Raw genomic sequence first — 16,639 nt, 5'->3', positions numbered from 1 at the left:
GGATTAATGGAAACTTCAAAACATTAGCGCTTTGAGATCATGGAGCTCACCATCTTTTGGGGTCCCTGACAAGTTCCAGACAAGCCGAACTTGTAACATGAAGCCATTGGATTTGACCAGTGAAGAGTAGAAGCAGGGTGCGAACTACCGTATCTTCAAAGATGGACATCTGGGGTCTTCTTTATCCTCTTGAAAGTGGCCGGCGGACCCTCGGGCATCTTTTCTGTTGTAGTTGATTTCTTCCCGAGATGGACAAAGAATAAGGGAGTGAGAAAAGCAACAGTGTCTGCATTCTTCTCTGACCCTCCGAGTGGGGTGGGGCAGCCCGCGTGCTCATTAGACTTGATGGGACTTCAATTTGTGGCTTTAGGGCGCTCATTTGTGATGAATCCCTCAAGAAAACGGGCTGCCCAAAGGTCTCTGGGGGTGCTTCAGGATAGACAAGCCTCTTTCTGGCTAAAACGTATGGAAGGCTGACATATTCACCCTGGAGTAGAACTGAAAGACTGCTTATGTTGACACTGGGAGAAATTCACTCCAGTTGTCAAAGCGGTCTCACAATCTCTCCAATGTCTCAGAAGAAACACCAGTGAAAGCCGAACTCTAGGCAGGGAAGTAACGGGGGAAATCAGCTGTTAGATTTGTTGCCAGACTCCCATCTCACCCACTGGGGATTGAGCTGTAGCGGTGTCACAGAATATTATTGAGCCATCAAAAGGCACGGAGTTCTATGCATGTTGTCGAGCATGGTTGAACGTTGAAGGATTGTGTTGCATGGAATAAGTCACACCAAAGGACACATATTATATGATTCCACTTATATGAAATATCTGGAACATGCAGGTTCACAGAGAGAGAAAATCGTCTAGCGTTTGCCATGATTTGGAGAAGACGGAAATGTGGAGCTCTTGCTTGGTAGGTAGCGAGGTTTTGTTTGGGGTGATGAAGAAAAGGCTGTGGGAAGAGTGTTGAATGCACACACTTTACTGCGATTGATGCCATTGAATTCGGCACTTAACCTATTGAAGATGGCCAATCTCGTATTCTATGCTAATCAAACTGAAAGCCAATGTTTGCAGCTCAAAGGACTGACTCTTTGCTTGCAAAGAAAGGGCACATTGGCCACAGTGCCTTGGTCTGTGCCTCCTGCGAAGGGCCCGTAGCATCGACGTCCCACTTCCTTCTGCATGTAGTGTTGGGGCTGCCTGATGATTCCAAGCAGGAGCTGCCTGTTGTCCCCATGCACAGCCAGAAATACAGTGATCATCTGTATGACAACTTGTATGTTAGATTAGATTTGCATGATTTTTATCAGTTGTTATCAGTATATGTATTAGTGAGTGTGTGTGGGCGGGTGGGTGTGGGTGTGTCTCACAATGTTTCTTTCAGGTTGGTTCATTGATTATTCAAGTAGTATTTATTGAGAGTTTACAATCTGTGGGCACTATTCTATTCAGTCTGTTGGCATCTTTATGTTACAGATAACCATGACCCTAAATATTCTTCTATGCTATCAACAGAGGACTTGTAAGAGAACATTAAACTAATTTTAAACACATTTGGTATAAGCAGATTCTTTGCTGAAAGCTAATATTTGGGTTTCTCAAGATAGGAGTGGCGCCCCCCCCCCCAAACTGGAATTGTGATGGGCAGAACGAAGCTTTCGGTGCACCCGTTTTGCCTGCTAGGCGAGCAATGAGCAATGTGCTCTGAGTTAGTGCACCCAGTGGCACCACCAAGGAAGGTTCTCTCTGGTCACAAGGAATTTTTTTGTAAAAGCAGTTTTGCTTTTTTTGTGGTTACTGTGTTAGTCTGGGCTTTGTCCAACACCAATCCACAAAGTCCTCCTCAATCCCACACAACACATGCAATGATGCCGACTGCAGGAGGAAAGCCGAGTCAGTGGACGTGTAAGCATCTCAGCACTGGCAGGGATCTCCACACGGCTGCTCTAGAACCCAGGACTTCCTCAGGGTAGGTCCATGTGGCTTCTCCTCAGGGATGTCTTGCAGGAAGTGAGTCTTGCCAGCTGAAGCAGGGAACTGGCTAAGGCAGCTGCACCCTGGTCCGACCACCAGAAACAAGAGACCCGAGAACCAGAAAGGTGAGGCTCACTGAGCCATTTATCTCTCTGCCCTTTAATTTTTCCTACATGTGTTTATCGGCCAGCTTGGCACAATAAACCTGAACTATCTCAATGGCCAATTTAAGAGAACAGCATGTGGCTGTGAAATTTGTTTCCTGCTCTGAAAAAATGCCACAGAAACCATTGTGATGTTGCTCACAGCTCTATAAGGTCAGCAAAATGGAAAGGAACTCAAGTGTACTAGTGGTTCTCTCATTTCAAAACAGGTGAAATGTTGATTGATGACAAACCTCATTCTGGACATCTGTCGACTTTCAAAACAGATGAAAATGTCAACTCATAGTACATTTGTAGTTCATTCCACCAGGTGAGACTGTTAATCAAGCTATCTATTTAGAGGTTCTGAAAAGAATGCATAACAATATGCAACAAAAAACATCTGATAAGTTGCAGATGGGGGACTGGTTTTGCCACCACAACAGTGCACCTGCTCACGCAGCCATCTCAGTGAGCCAGTTTTTGGAAACAAGCAGCATGCCTTTCTTGTCCCACACACCTTACTCATATGACCTCACTATGTGAGACTTCTTTTTGTTTCTGCGAATGCAGAGGGACATGAAAGGACAGTGATTTGGTGATGTAGAAAAAAAGTGAGGGAGGTGCTCTCAGCCATCCAAACAGATGAGTTTGAAAAATGTTTCCAAGAATGGAATCACAGATTTGACCAATGTGTTAAATGCAATGGAGAGTACTTTGAAGGTAATAAGGTTGTTTTGTAAACATATTTAAATACACAGCTTTGAAAAATAAGTCTGTTTGGGGGTGGGGTACCCCCTCGTATATTTGTTCGAATGATATGACTCTTGTGTCCAAAGCATGGGTTTCCTGTTAAAGAAATATCAAGAGGGACACCAGTTGCTCAAATTAACAAGAACCAAATTTCTAATGATGAACCAAAATTAAGGTTCTCAGATCTTGCTACAGTAAGTACTCAAACAGAGACATTTTCTCTAAATGTTTCCTATGAAAATTGTTGGGTCATTAGGTGCTGTCAAGTAGGTTCTGATTCACTGCAGCAGGGCACATTATAATATTTATAATGCTTAAAAAAGACACAGTCAATGACATGAACTTGGAAATAGTTCTGCCAAAACACAACCTAGGCATTTTAAAGAAAAACACAACTTTGCAAAAGGAATTTCTGTACTTAAATTTTAAAGTTGTTGGATTTTCTTGGAGGTTGGTGGTGTGGTTTTAGAACAACACTGTCAGCTATCCCTTACCTTTAAAGAACACAGTGAGAGAAAAGGTAAAAGCTAGATTCAAGATGTACGTCTAGTATGGTGTGTGTTTATTAAGGGCAAATATTAATAACATTTATTGAACTCGTATGTATCAGCCAGTATATTTTGTTCTTTGGATTCATTGCTTCACTTAAACTTTGCAATACACAATGCATGGTTTCTGTCGCTATCCATTTTTAAGAGATGAGGAAGATTAGGTAAAGAACCAGCCCACACTCCATGCTGGTCAAGTTACAAAACCAGATTGTGAGTCTCCTGAGGCTGCCTTCTCCAGAATAGCAAGGTAGAACAGGGAAGCATGGGCTATGGAGACAAAAAACATTCTCAAATAGAATTCTGGCTCCACCACGTCCAGGCTGTATAACCTTGGACCACACTGTATACATTCAGCATTGCTGAATTGTAGATGACTTGGCTGGGAGACAACACAATATTGATTAGGAATTATGCCAACTGAGTCACTATGTGATTTTGCATACAATATACCTGTCATACCTCACCAATAATGCCAGGGATGTTCTGGTAAATGTTTAACATCTTCAAAGGGGAGGGGGAACTCACCGATAATATAGTGTTTACCAATTTCTATGGTGTAAATATTCCCTGTGATCCGTGGGATGAAAATGCATGCTGAGCTGGATAGAAATGCACACATTAATTCTCAAAAGCTAATATGAGCCAGTTCCAGCACACCATCTAATAAGAATTACGCTCAGACTCAACACCAAGTAAATGTCTTGGGACTGAGTGAAAACATCTGGACATTAGGCAAGTCATACATAATCATGATTCAATTTACTTAGCACAAGGGTACTTGTCATAGCATTACTCAAAATAGGTGAACTTGGGACATGAGTTGAGCAATGCAAAGTTGGGATTAGGAAATCATACAGTACAAGACTAAAATGTTCAAACTTTTTACAAGAGCACTGCTAAATTTGCACCAATGCTCAAGTCTATATTCTTAATTTTTTAAATTGTGGATTAATTAATTGAGGGTTTATAGAGAAGATGATCAGTTCAACAATCACGCACATTTTATGTCAACTTATCCATTGCAAGTTCACCCTCACCCCCAACACACACACACACACACACACACACACACACACACAGTGGCATCCCTTGTCCTCTTGTCCCCTTCCACCTGGTGCTTCTTTCCTAACCCTCTAAAATTTGCCCTTGGAGAAAGGCTGCCCCTTTGCTCTTAAATGGTTAAATAAGGGATGATTTCAGTTATATCCCTGAAGGGTAAGGGCCATCATCTTGGTAGTCTCACCAGTATCTATCTGGTCTCTTAAGCCTGGTCTCTTATGGTTTTGAATTTTGGTCCACATTTTCCAGCTACCGTATTCAGGATCTTTTCATGTGATTCTGTTCAGGGCAATTGGTAATGGTATCTAGGCACCGTCTAGTTCTTCTGGTCTTCAGGTCATAGAGAATGATGTTTGTGTCATCCATTAGTCCATTGGCCTAAGTCAATGTTTCCCACAGGGCGTGGGCAATACCACCCTCCCCCCCCCCCCCGAGGAAGGGCATTGGAACAATTCTGGGTGTTATAAAGGCACATACTGTGCTTTCGCGTGGATCGTGAGCTATAGTACAAACGTTTCTCATTTCCTGCAGCACGCTGAGGAATTCCTGAAAGGGGAGTGGAGGTTTGGAAACTTATGGATGAATTGTGTCCATATGTCTTTGAATTTCATCACTCTTCTTTCCTCTAGAGCAGTGTTCTCAACCTTCTTCATGCCGTGACCCCCCAACCATAAAATTATTTTCATTGCTACATCATAACGGTAATTTTTCTACTGTTATTATGAATCAGGCAACCCCTGTGAAAGGGTCGTACGACCCCCCAAAGGGGTCGCGACCCACAGGTTGGAAACCACTGCTCTAGAGAAATCAAAGGCTGTTCCTTAAATGGCTGTTCATAAGCATATAAGATCATGATACTTATTTGTCCAAGTAGAAGATAAAACATTGTCTTTATGAACTATGTCAATGTATGTTGTTGTTCCCTGACGCTACATTTCTACTGCAAATGGTACAGTTAGCCGGTAGAGTACAGTGTTGAGTACACATGTTCAGTGAGAGTGCAGCATCTTATAGGTAGGAGGATGAACTATGCCAAGGAGATGTCAAAGAAAGATTTAGTGTTTAATGTCAACTATAAGAACCTGCCTATTGGTGATACAAAAGAATGCTGTCAGGTAATTAATAATGTTGACTTTATAGTCACACCGTGGTACAGAGTGGCCAGATGGAACGGTGTGGGGTTCTTAGCGCAGTGCCTGGCACATTCTCAGTATTCAGCCTAGGACTTGATGATGTATTTACTACGGGGATAAGTTGACGAATCCCATATGGTTGGATAATGACCACTTGATTTTTATGGAAGAAAAGACATTCATGCTGTATTTATAGATGGTCCCATAATTTATCCCCTTTTTGTAAATCATGCATTCCCATTTTGGGTAGCTCCGTATGAGAAGACTGGATCATTGGCTCCCATAAAGATCAGGGCCTGCAAAACTCTAGATGGCAGTTCTGTCCTGTTCCATGTGATCATTTATGAGTCAAGATCAACCCAATGGCTACTAGCAACAGCAGCACACTGTTAAACCTCTCATCTTCACACGATATCACAGCATTTCACATGTAGTGAACTTCATAACCGTATACTTCCGTTTCTTTCTTCTGCTTTGTGCTTTGTCATGATATAGTTTTCCTCTCTGGTGTACTGAATTTCCCCAAAAATAAGACAGTGTCTTAAATTAATTTTTGCTCCAAAAAATGCGCTAGATCTTATTTCCAGGGGATATCTTATTTTTCCATGAAGAAGAATATGATACACATTTATTGTTTTATTAAAAGAGACCCCGCACTTCCTGACTGCTCTGGCTGCTCTGCGTGCCCACCACTACAGTTCAGAGTCGAGAGATATTGTAGTTTCGGGGGGCGTTATTTTCGGGGGTGCCTTATATTTCGGCGAGAGGCAAAACTGTACGTAGCTCTTATTTTCAGGGATGACTTACTTTCGGGGAAACAGGCTACTAGTCGGGCTGCTACATGCAAAGTCAGCAGTTCAAACCCACCAGGCGTGCCACAAGGAAAACATAGGTTTTTCTGATTTTGTAAAGATTAGCCTCAGAAAACCACAGAAGTAGTTGTATTCTGTTCTATAGGTCTCTATGAGTTGGAATCAACCCAACGGCCTTGGGTGTTTGCTGTTTTATAAATATATATACCTTATAAGTATATATATAAGACATTGTTATTATTTTTAGTTCGCAAGTTGATTGTATTTTGAAGCTATTTTAAAATTAGAAAATATATTTATTCACATATTCAATATTTCCAAAACTTTTCATTCTTTTTAGTGCAAGATCTGAGTTTTCACCTCATAGCCTTCTCCTAATACCAGGAGAATTCCTTGTAACATTTCTTGTAGCTAACGGTCTTTGGTTGCTAGCAACAAATTCTCCCAGATTTTTTCTGAGAAAGTTTTTATTTCACGTTTATTGTTGAAAGATATTATCCCTAGATGTAAAATTCTAGGTCAAAAGTTAATGCTTTTCTTGTACCACTTTAAAGATGTTCCTCTATTATCTTCTATATAAGAAGCCTGTGGATGTACTTATCTTTGTTGTTCTGTGTATAATGTGTCTTTCATTCTCTGTCTGAATTTAAGGTTCTCTTAATTATTTACTGATTTTCAATAATTAGACTCATGTGCCCTGATGTTGGTAGTGGTGTGAATGTCTACATGTGACATCGTGCTTAGGTTTGTTGAATTTCTCATATATTTAGGCTTATAGTTTTTAATCTATTAAAAAGTACTTGTCACTATTTTTTAGTACCATTTTCCTGGTTAGACACTCTCTGCTCTTTGTGGAGTGTAATTAGGATTAATTAGAACTCCAGCTATTATCCCACAAGTCATGGATGTTTTGTTCCTGTTAGTCTTCCACCACACCGCCCCCCTTATTTATGCTTTATTTTAGATATATTATACAGCTAAGTAAGGAAGTATTTTATTTTAGAAAAATCAATACTAGACTAGCCCCAAGAAGTTGGAGGTTAAATATGTCCCAAAGGTCCCACTTTTCAAAAAATAGTATACTACCCCATTATCCTTGATCTCAACCACCACGCCAGCCCTTACTATGGTCCCTTATGTAGCACAGTCCTAGTGTCCGGCAATCCACTGAAAAGATCATGCAGGACTCACAACAGGAAGAACAATGTGTCATGTAAGTGTGGGTGCTGGAAGTTCCAAATCAAAGATTCAGACCTCCCTCTAGAATCCTCCTTATTCCCAAGGCTGCCAGCACCCATGAAATCTGGTCAGATGATAGGCCCTAGCTCCAGTCCTAAGAACTGGTGGTCGGGCAAGGTGAGGCAATGGAGCTCTGACTGGGTTTGAACCGCTGACTTTAAAGAAAAGGAGATTACATTTATTCAGGTTCTATATTTGACTACCTGGGGAGGAAAGGGTACTTTTCCATTAAACTTATATCTAACAGCAGTTTTAGATATAACGTAAAACATTTTTATATAACCCTTGTACTTCTATAGAATAATCAGCCAGGATCCAACTAGATGTGTGTACTTTAGACAAAAAATAAGAGAATGTCATACAGAAAATCATCTCTCTCCAAACATGCTTTGTTCCACTTCACTGGGAATGGTGCTGCGTGTAATGTGCCCCTTGTTCTCTGTAAGATACTTCACATTAGTTCTTAGGACTTGGGCAAGAAAACAATTCCTTCTCAAGACTGCATTCCCGTAAACCATTGACTCTAGAAACTTTTACCCCAAAAGGGAGTTTGGGCTTTGATTTACAAGTCTGTCTGTGGACTTGCTCTCTGCTGATATATTTTGGTTTTTGTCTTATTTTCTACTGGCCAGATCCTCTCCATAACATGTGGGTGACAGCGTTTTGTCGGTGAAGTGAAAGTTAATTTTAGCTGAAAAATATTATATGTAATATACATATATATGTAACTGAAGAAATTTTCATTTCATTTACCATGTGTCACAATGCTCCCTGATAGAATGGAAAACTATTAGACCCAAGTAGCTTGAAGATCTGGGGCAGCCATATACATTTTTGTCAATTCAAAAAAATTCAAGGACAGTGCTTCAGTAGAATAATTATTTTACTCACCCTATGACTAGTTCATTTAACTTGACAGGCTTGAATTCAGCTGAAATACAAATTCACTCAACAAAAAAAAAAGACACATGCAGGCTGACAAAATTAGCTGGTTATTTGACTAATTGACTCATAGTATGAATCGACAAGTCAGTTTAATCAAAATGTTCTGATGGTTGTATATGCATATGTAAGATTATACACTTGAACTATCTCTAGTGGATATGTTTTAAATGTTTTATTGTATTTTCAATGGAATGTTACACAGAAAATTGAGTTCTCATTTGACAATTTCTACTTATATTGTTGAGTGAAATTTGTTACATCTTTCACAGTGTGTCAACATCCTCTTTAATTTAATTCTGATTGTTAGTTTCCAGTATGAAAAATTTTCTTCCTAGCCCTGATCTTCCATTTTTGCATTACAATAAATCAGGGGTCCTCAACTATGGCCCATGGGCCACGTGTGGCCCACTGAGGACATTTATCTGGCCTGCCAGGTGTTTCCCCCCTTTTTGTTTTTTTACTTCAAAATAAGATATGTGCAGTGTGCATAGGAATTTGTTCACAGTTGTTTTAAAAACTATAGTCTGGCCCTCCAACGGGTCTGAGGGACAGTGAACTGGCCCCTCATTTAAAAAGTTTGAGGACCCCTGCAATAAATATTGATCCTTTAGTCTCATATAGATCAATTTTTTAATGGAGCGCTATACTCATGGTATGTGGATTATGTTATTTGTGTACCAACCTGTTATTGGTGGATAGTGTATCTGAGGACACTAGTCTCTGGGAGTCTCCCAGTCTCCACTGGCCCAGTAAGTTTGGCCTTTTACATAATTTGAGTTCTGTCTTACCTTTTTTCCTGTTCTTTGAAGATCCACATCTTGTGGCCATGAGCAGGACAGTTGTGGGTATTGGTAGCCAGGCACCATCTAGTTCCTCTGGTCTAAGGGTCGATGCATCTGTATCTTTTCAAGACTTGCCTGAGGACTCGTTTCTTCACTGAAGCTGTAGCTTCCTTCTTTCTCTTTTGTTCCTGACACACAGAGGCCAATCGTGTGTCTTAGACAATTGCTTACAAATTTGGAAGATCCAAGATGTCATCCAAGAGGCAAAACTAAAACTGTCTGAACTATCCTATGCCAAGTTACTGGGTTGCCCCATGAGACTAAGGTCATAGGCTTTCAAAACTCAATATTTCAAGGTATTTTATTATATCTGATAAGTATCTGTAATTGGGGACTCTAAGAATATAGGAGGGCCTTCAAAAAGTTTGTAAGGAAAATTCCATTAGATTTTAATTTTATTTGTCCACAAACATTTAAAAGCCCCCTTTTATATGTGTGTACACATGTCCTTGTAGATATGTGTATATACAGATTAGCTGGACACACACATGTATATACGTGTATCTACCCATGCACGTCTGTGCCTATATACATGCTTATGTGATCATGCATATGCTGACTCTTCCTCGTGAAACACAGTCATAAGCATAAAGAGTTTGATAAAAGCTAGTGTTAAAAGCATCTGTATTACACGGCCCAAAGAGCGGCAGCTGCGGTCCTGAGATCTGTGCTCTGTAAGCCACGCACCGAGCTTGGGCTCTCGAGGTAAAATGTGCTGGATTCCCGCTCACACGCAAATCCCAGCCGGCGCACTCCTGATCCTCCACTGGACGATGCTCCTATTTCTGTGTCCTTCCCCGGGCAGCTACAGTTATTTGGAAACGTGCTTTGTTCCGTATCGTCAGAATGCTCGTGCACTTTGTTGTTCACATGGACAAGCTCTATATGTTCTAATTAAGGGACGGCAGACAGGAGAGCAAATGTCACCTGCACTGAGAGGAGCCGGAGCACGTTATGTCTAAAGGCAGGGTTGCCATATTTATGTGCCAAAGAATAAGGGGAGGAAAGGAGAGAGGGAGGGAGGGAGGAAAAGGAAAAAAAAGAAAGAAGGAAAAAGATTCATTGTGTAGCAAGGAAAAGTATTCAGTTAAGTCACGCCCGTGTATGAGTATAAAACAAGTAAGGAATGAAATCAAATGCAATTTCAGATTTCCTTAAACCTTAATAAGCTCAGAATCGTTAAAACAAAAACTAGCCCTTAGTATCAATGACCTCCCTTACCTTTGCAACTTTTCAGTAGGATGCTACGATAGTTCTGTTTGGTTTTTTTAAGAACAGATTTTAAGGCTAGGCAAGACCCTAGAAATCAGAGTTCTGAATGTTACTGTCTTTGGGGAAATTGGTTCAGTTGATGAGTCCTCCTTGTTCTGGAGAAAGGGAAAAGTTGAACAGTTAAAAAGACTTCTTAGCAGTGAAACCCCACGCTGAAGAGTCTTTTGAGGTGAGTGGAATGAATCAGAAGCATATGGATTACATTTTGCTTCGAGTGCCTCAGGGCTCAGAGTGTTTGGCGAGGTAAATTTTAGGTTTTTCCCAATGCAGAATTGAAGGGGAAAAAAAAACCCCACTATTGCCTGAAGCACTTTCCCAAACCCAACTTGACTAGGATTCAGTTCTTGGAACTTTCTGTCCCTCTGCCATTAGAAATGCAAATGAGCCAAAGCCTAGGGTTTTTTTCCCCCCAGACTCCTCCGGGGCGGTGTGCCTGATCTGTGGGAGGCAGTGACATGGATGGCACTATGTGTGAGTTAGAAAGGGAGCAGGAACACAAGGGGGGTGTGTATCGAGGGTGACAGGGTGGGGTGGGGGGTGCGAAGCAAGGAAAATTTGCTCTCTGGAAATGGTTGATGTAGAGAATCCGATCAGAAACTTCTCCGATACCTCAAAAAATGAGAGAATAAAATTCTTTGCTGACAAAGCTAACATATGTCTTCCCGATTCCTAAAGCAGGGGTGTGTTCACATAGCCTTTCCATTGCTTCAACGCCGCCTAGGATTAAAACGCCAGTATCACAACACGAATATCAAATGCTTATTTTCTATGGATAATCTAATTTCTATCCATTTTATGACCCAGCACCAAATATTCTGATTTAATTTCTGGGATAAAGGGTGGATCTTTTGTACACGTGTACCAGGAAACACGTTTAAGCATGGAGTAGCAATCACCCAGGCGATGCAAATCACAACGGGGGTGAAATACTACCATTCACCAACAGCCCAATGAAAAACAAAAACAAAACAGAGAACAACAAATGCGGGAGTGGGTACTCTGGGACACTCAGACACTGCTGGCTGATCTGTATACATGTAGAAACATTGGGGAAAGTGACATGGTGCTGCCGACTGGGATGGAAACCTTATCTGATCCAGCAGTGCCTCTGCTGGTGTGCACCCTATTAAAGTAAGAGACATGACATGAACCGATGTATGCACTTCCATGTTCATGGCAGCACTGTTCACAGAGCAAGACATTGATCACAGCCTAGAAGCCCAGCAGCAGCAGAATGGCTAGAGAAACTGGTATGTGCACAAAAGGGAATACGATGCATCCTTAAAAATTTTGGATGATGCTACGAAGCATCTCACAACATGAATGGACCTGGAGAAGGAAATGATGAGCAACATTAGACAACCACGGAGGACAAATCCTTCAATCTGGTTTCCCAAATGATTTGGTGGTGGGTCTGTCTAATGCTTATGTTTCATTATCACTCCCTTCTTTGTGCATCTTAAAAACCACTTCTTCAGAAGAGGCCTCACCTCAGCGGGGGTCCATTTTTAATTAGGAAGAAGAGGTAGAGTAGCAAATAGATCCTGACATACAGCATTACCCCATGGTCACCCCAAATTAATAGACACTTTTTAAATGGTGGTCAATGAATGTCAGTGGAAATTCATGACCAGAGGAGGAAGGGATATGTCTGTCTCTGAAAGGGTGATTAGTTCACCTCTGTTGGTGGGTGAACCAAGAAGGAGCAGCTTGCCCTTGGGGAAAACATTTAACGTTGATTATGTGGTCTCTCATTGCAAGCATCCACCCAGTATTTTCTTGCAAGCATGCATTTTTACCCAGTTTTGGGTTTCTTTGTTTTTTATGCAGCCCTCTGTAACCCTGGCGGCATGTTATAGGCTACATGGATCTTAGATTTTGCCCCTTGAGGTCTATAGCATTCTTTATAGACCATATCAGAGTTGTGTGGTTTGGAAACTCCACTAATTGTCAGGGTAACCGGCCCCTAACAAATAATCACAGGTCCAGTAGGCACAATTGTACAGTTATAATATAAAAAGATTACAGTAAAGTTATAGAGAACATGAGAGATAGGAAAGAGTAAAATGAAGGAGCCAGACACATTTTATGGTAGCATGCTTACCTCCTGGATGGCCATGATCTCACCAGCCAGGTCTGCACACAGTGCAGGCCAAGGAGAGGGGAGGAGAGAGGGGACTGGAGGGAGGGGGGTGGCAGAGGACAGAGCATCTTTGTTGCTTTGGGGTTTTTATAGGTAGCCATTAGTCATGCATATTCAGGAGTTACATACATCACAAGGTGGGTGGGAATCACAGTAAAATCCTGAGCTTGCAGGTGAGGAAACCTAATACCTGCACTGGGGGAAGGCATGGGGAGAGGATGGGTGCCTTGGTGGGAGGAGATAATCAGGAAATGTCTGCTTCTTCAGGGAGACAGAATCAACCATGTGCTCACTTCAAGGCATCATACCTGTTAGGGAAGAATCTGTGGAAATGGCATTTGTTAGTTTCCCACAAGTAAGGGAGCCAGATTTTGCCTTAAACACACCTGCTGCAAAGAAACGGAACCATAATTTTAGATTGAAAGCTGAAACCCCTAATGTGAGGAGCAGAGGGCTGCTATCCCAAGTTCTGAATTGAGAAGTCAGTGGACTTTTGTTCACATCTCTTACTTTTGATGTTGCCCAATAATTAGCAAGTTAAGACTGTCATATACTTTCTATTTTCATACTTTTTTGCTTTTAATAACAGATCTTAGTCTTACATAGTTGTGCATTAGTGAATGAACATGATTGAAATTTTTGCCTGTGTCTATCCCTCACTGCTTTCTTAAACAGTGTTGAGTTATTTAAGATTTAACTCATATAGAGTGAAAATTCCAGGTATTTTAGTTTTAAACACTCTTTCTTATATATGTATATTTTCCTTTTCTCAATAGTACTTTAAAATATTTATCTTTGGACGGAGCAGTCGGAGGGGGCGGAGCGGGTGGGTTTAGGGGCAAAAAAAAAAAAAAAATTTATCTTTGAGTATACTGATCATAGTGTTATTAGTGTGAGGGAAGTTACTTAAATTATTTCCCAACAAACTTTATTTCCCAGTAACACTGCCCCTAAAGTGGACCAAGGATATACCGTATATATTCAAGTATAAACCTTCCTGAATATCAGCCAAGGCAACCAATTTTAACACAAAAAGTACATTACAAGTGTGCTGAAAAACTGGGCTTATACAAGAGCATATATGGTACATCAATATGAATATAGGAATGGATTTTGAACTCACACTTGATCATAAGCCCTAATCTTAAGGACAGTTCTTATGATGTGGCCCAGTTTACTACTTGATCTCATGAAGTGATCTGTGGTAAAGAAATCAGATGGTAGCCCGCTATCAGAAAGTTAGTGTCTGGGGTCTTCAAGGCTTGCCTTAAAACAAGTAGCCATCTAATTGGGGTGTCAGCTAAGTCCACAAAAAAAGAGCACAACAGCCCATCTGATTCAAGGATTCTAAATAATAAAATTCAAGATCAGAGGAGGGAGTTGTATTGGAGTTTAGATTCTGAGCACCCAGTTTGCAGAAGGCTATGGATGACAGTGAAAGCCAAATTTCATTTGCAGAGTGATTAATCCGCCATTGAATTCCCTCATACCATTGACTAATGATGGAGATAGTCTTGCCCTCAGACATAGTGCATTGGAAAGTGGATTACTGCAGATATAGGTAGATTAAACTTTATCAAAACATTCACTTTCTTCTTGAGCTCCTTGACATCAGCTCCCTTTATTCCCTCCCCCACTTCCATTGTACCCTCCACAGGAAACCTTATTCCACTTGTTGTCGGTACAGGTTCATCAATCCTATTCTGAAAAACAGAAAAACACATAGCAAAAATGCGAGAGGCCTACCACAATGACAAAATACATCAGAGATAAACCCCAATATGGAAACAAACTAACAAACAAAAAACCCACAGACTATTGAAAGTACCATAGGTTGCCAAAAGAACAAATAGATCTCTCTTGGAAGAAGTATGGCCAGAGTGCTCCTTAGAAGCAAGAGTGTGGAGACTTCATCTTACAAATTTGGCTCAGGAGATATCAGTCTCTGGAGAAGAGCATCATATTTGGTGAAGTGGTGGGGCAGTGTAAAAGGGGAAAGCCCTCAATAAGATGGATTGATGCAGTGGTTACAACAATGGCTTCAAACAGAAGAGCCGTCGTGAGAATGGCTCAGGACCCGGCAGTGTGTTGTCCTGTTGTACCTTGGGTCACTACGAGTGGAAACAACTCAATAGCACCCAGCAATCACAGCAACAGCATCCTCCCCACAACTGCTTGGCTGCTCCACAGATTATCCCATCCAGGAGTTGACCACACTATCTTAGGTCATAACATGGGAGAATCCAAGCCAGCTCAAATGGACAGAAAGCCTAACTATCCCACACAGTCAGTAAGTAATGGAGGTGAGATGTGAAGTCATCGTCTGCTAACTGCACAAATCACCCTCTTAACTGTTGCACATAAATACCTTTGCAATATGAGAGACCTAGAATGTGAAACTAAATCTCTCTGCCTGAATCATGTCAATTCGGCCTGTGTCCAGTTTGCTCTCCACCCAGGGTAGGCCAGCATTCCGGGAAAGGCTACTAAGGTCAGTCCTTTTGTCCTGAATATTAATTTTTATCAATAAAGATAGAGCATGTCCTTGAGGCCATATATTTTGGTACCTGCCAGATGCTCTAACCTTGAATAAGAACGGTTTTCTCTGCCAAAGAATGTTGCTGGTGTATCACCTCACAAATAGCCTTTGTCTTTTTATTCACACACACTGGTCAGAAAGTGCATAGATTCCTAAAAAAAAACAAAAAAAAAAAACAACTTGCCAGTAGTCGGGGGAAAGCAGAATGGAAGAAATGAAGATATCATTGTCCCAAACGTATTTGTTAAGAAGAAGTAAAAATTAGCAGTTACAGGTCTGGCAGTAGATGCTTTTTTACAGAGGAAAAAAATCTCTCTTTCTGGCATGAGGAACTATAATGGTAATTGTGTAAGGGGCAAAAAGCCTAGATTTGTCATTAGTACCCCAAAGCTAAGAAAATAATAAGCAGCAGAACCAGCATAACAGAAAAGGCTATGTGCCCGAACAGTTTAAGGTAAAGAAAGCAATCAAAGCTTGGAAGGAAAGAAGAATAAAAATAAATATTTTAGACATAATTCAAGTCTCACCAAATATGAATATGGATCTACAAGATAAGGACATGGACAAAGAAATGTAAGATGTTATGATTCGTGGAAATGCGAATCTGGACAAACTCACTGGGATACTATCCACAGGCTGTAATACTGAAGAGTACCGGAGGGTGTGAAAGATTCCCAACTTCAGTTACACCAGGAGGAGTGTTATCTAGAAGCACCTGAACTGTGTCTGAAGAAGGCACAAGTTCATGGCAAAAATAAAGTGCTGAAGATGAAGACGGAAGAGCAAAGGGTCCTAAAGAAAGAGAATGAGTAACAGACGTGGGTGGGTGCCGCGTATGTTTGAGTGTGATCTACAATGAGACGAGCCACTCATTCAGAGATAAGGCTGTCAACAGAAGGAATGGAATAAGGTCTCCTGTTGGTGGGACAAACCTCGAGTGGAAGAAAACTATGTTTTCCTAAACACTGAATCAAAAAATTAAAATACAAACACAACTCATCCCAGGGCAACCAGCTAACATAACCGTCTGTTGTTTCGGACCCATCCAAATCCCTTCTCTGGCCAGCTGCCCTTCCTGAGTCCAGTAGGTCCTAACCCAGAGGTTCTCAATCTTCCTAATGCCGTGACCCTTTAATACAGTTCCTCGTGTTGTGGTGACCCCCCGCCCAAACATAAAATTATTTTTGTTGACATTTCATAACTCTAATTTTGCTACTGTTAGGAATCAG

The sequence above is a fragment of the Tenrec ecaudatus genome, chromosome 14, assembly GCF_050624435.1.
Source record: "Tenrec ecaudatus isolate mTenEca1 chromosome 14, mTenEca1.hap1, whole genome shotgun sequence".
In the NCBI taxonomy this organism is placed as follows: domain Eukaryota; kingdom Metazoa; phylum Chordata; class Mammalia; order Afrosoricida; family Tenrecidae; genus Tenrec; species Tenrec ecaudatus.
This window is presented reverse-complemented; position numbering follows the sequence as displayed.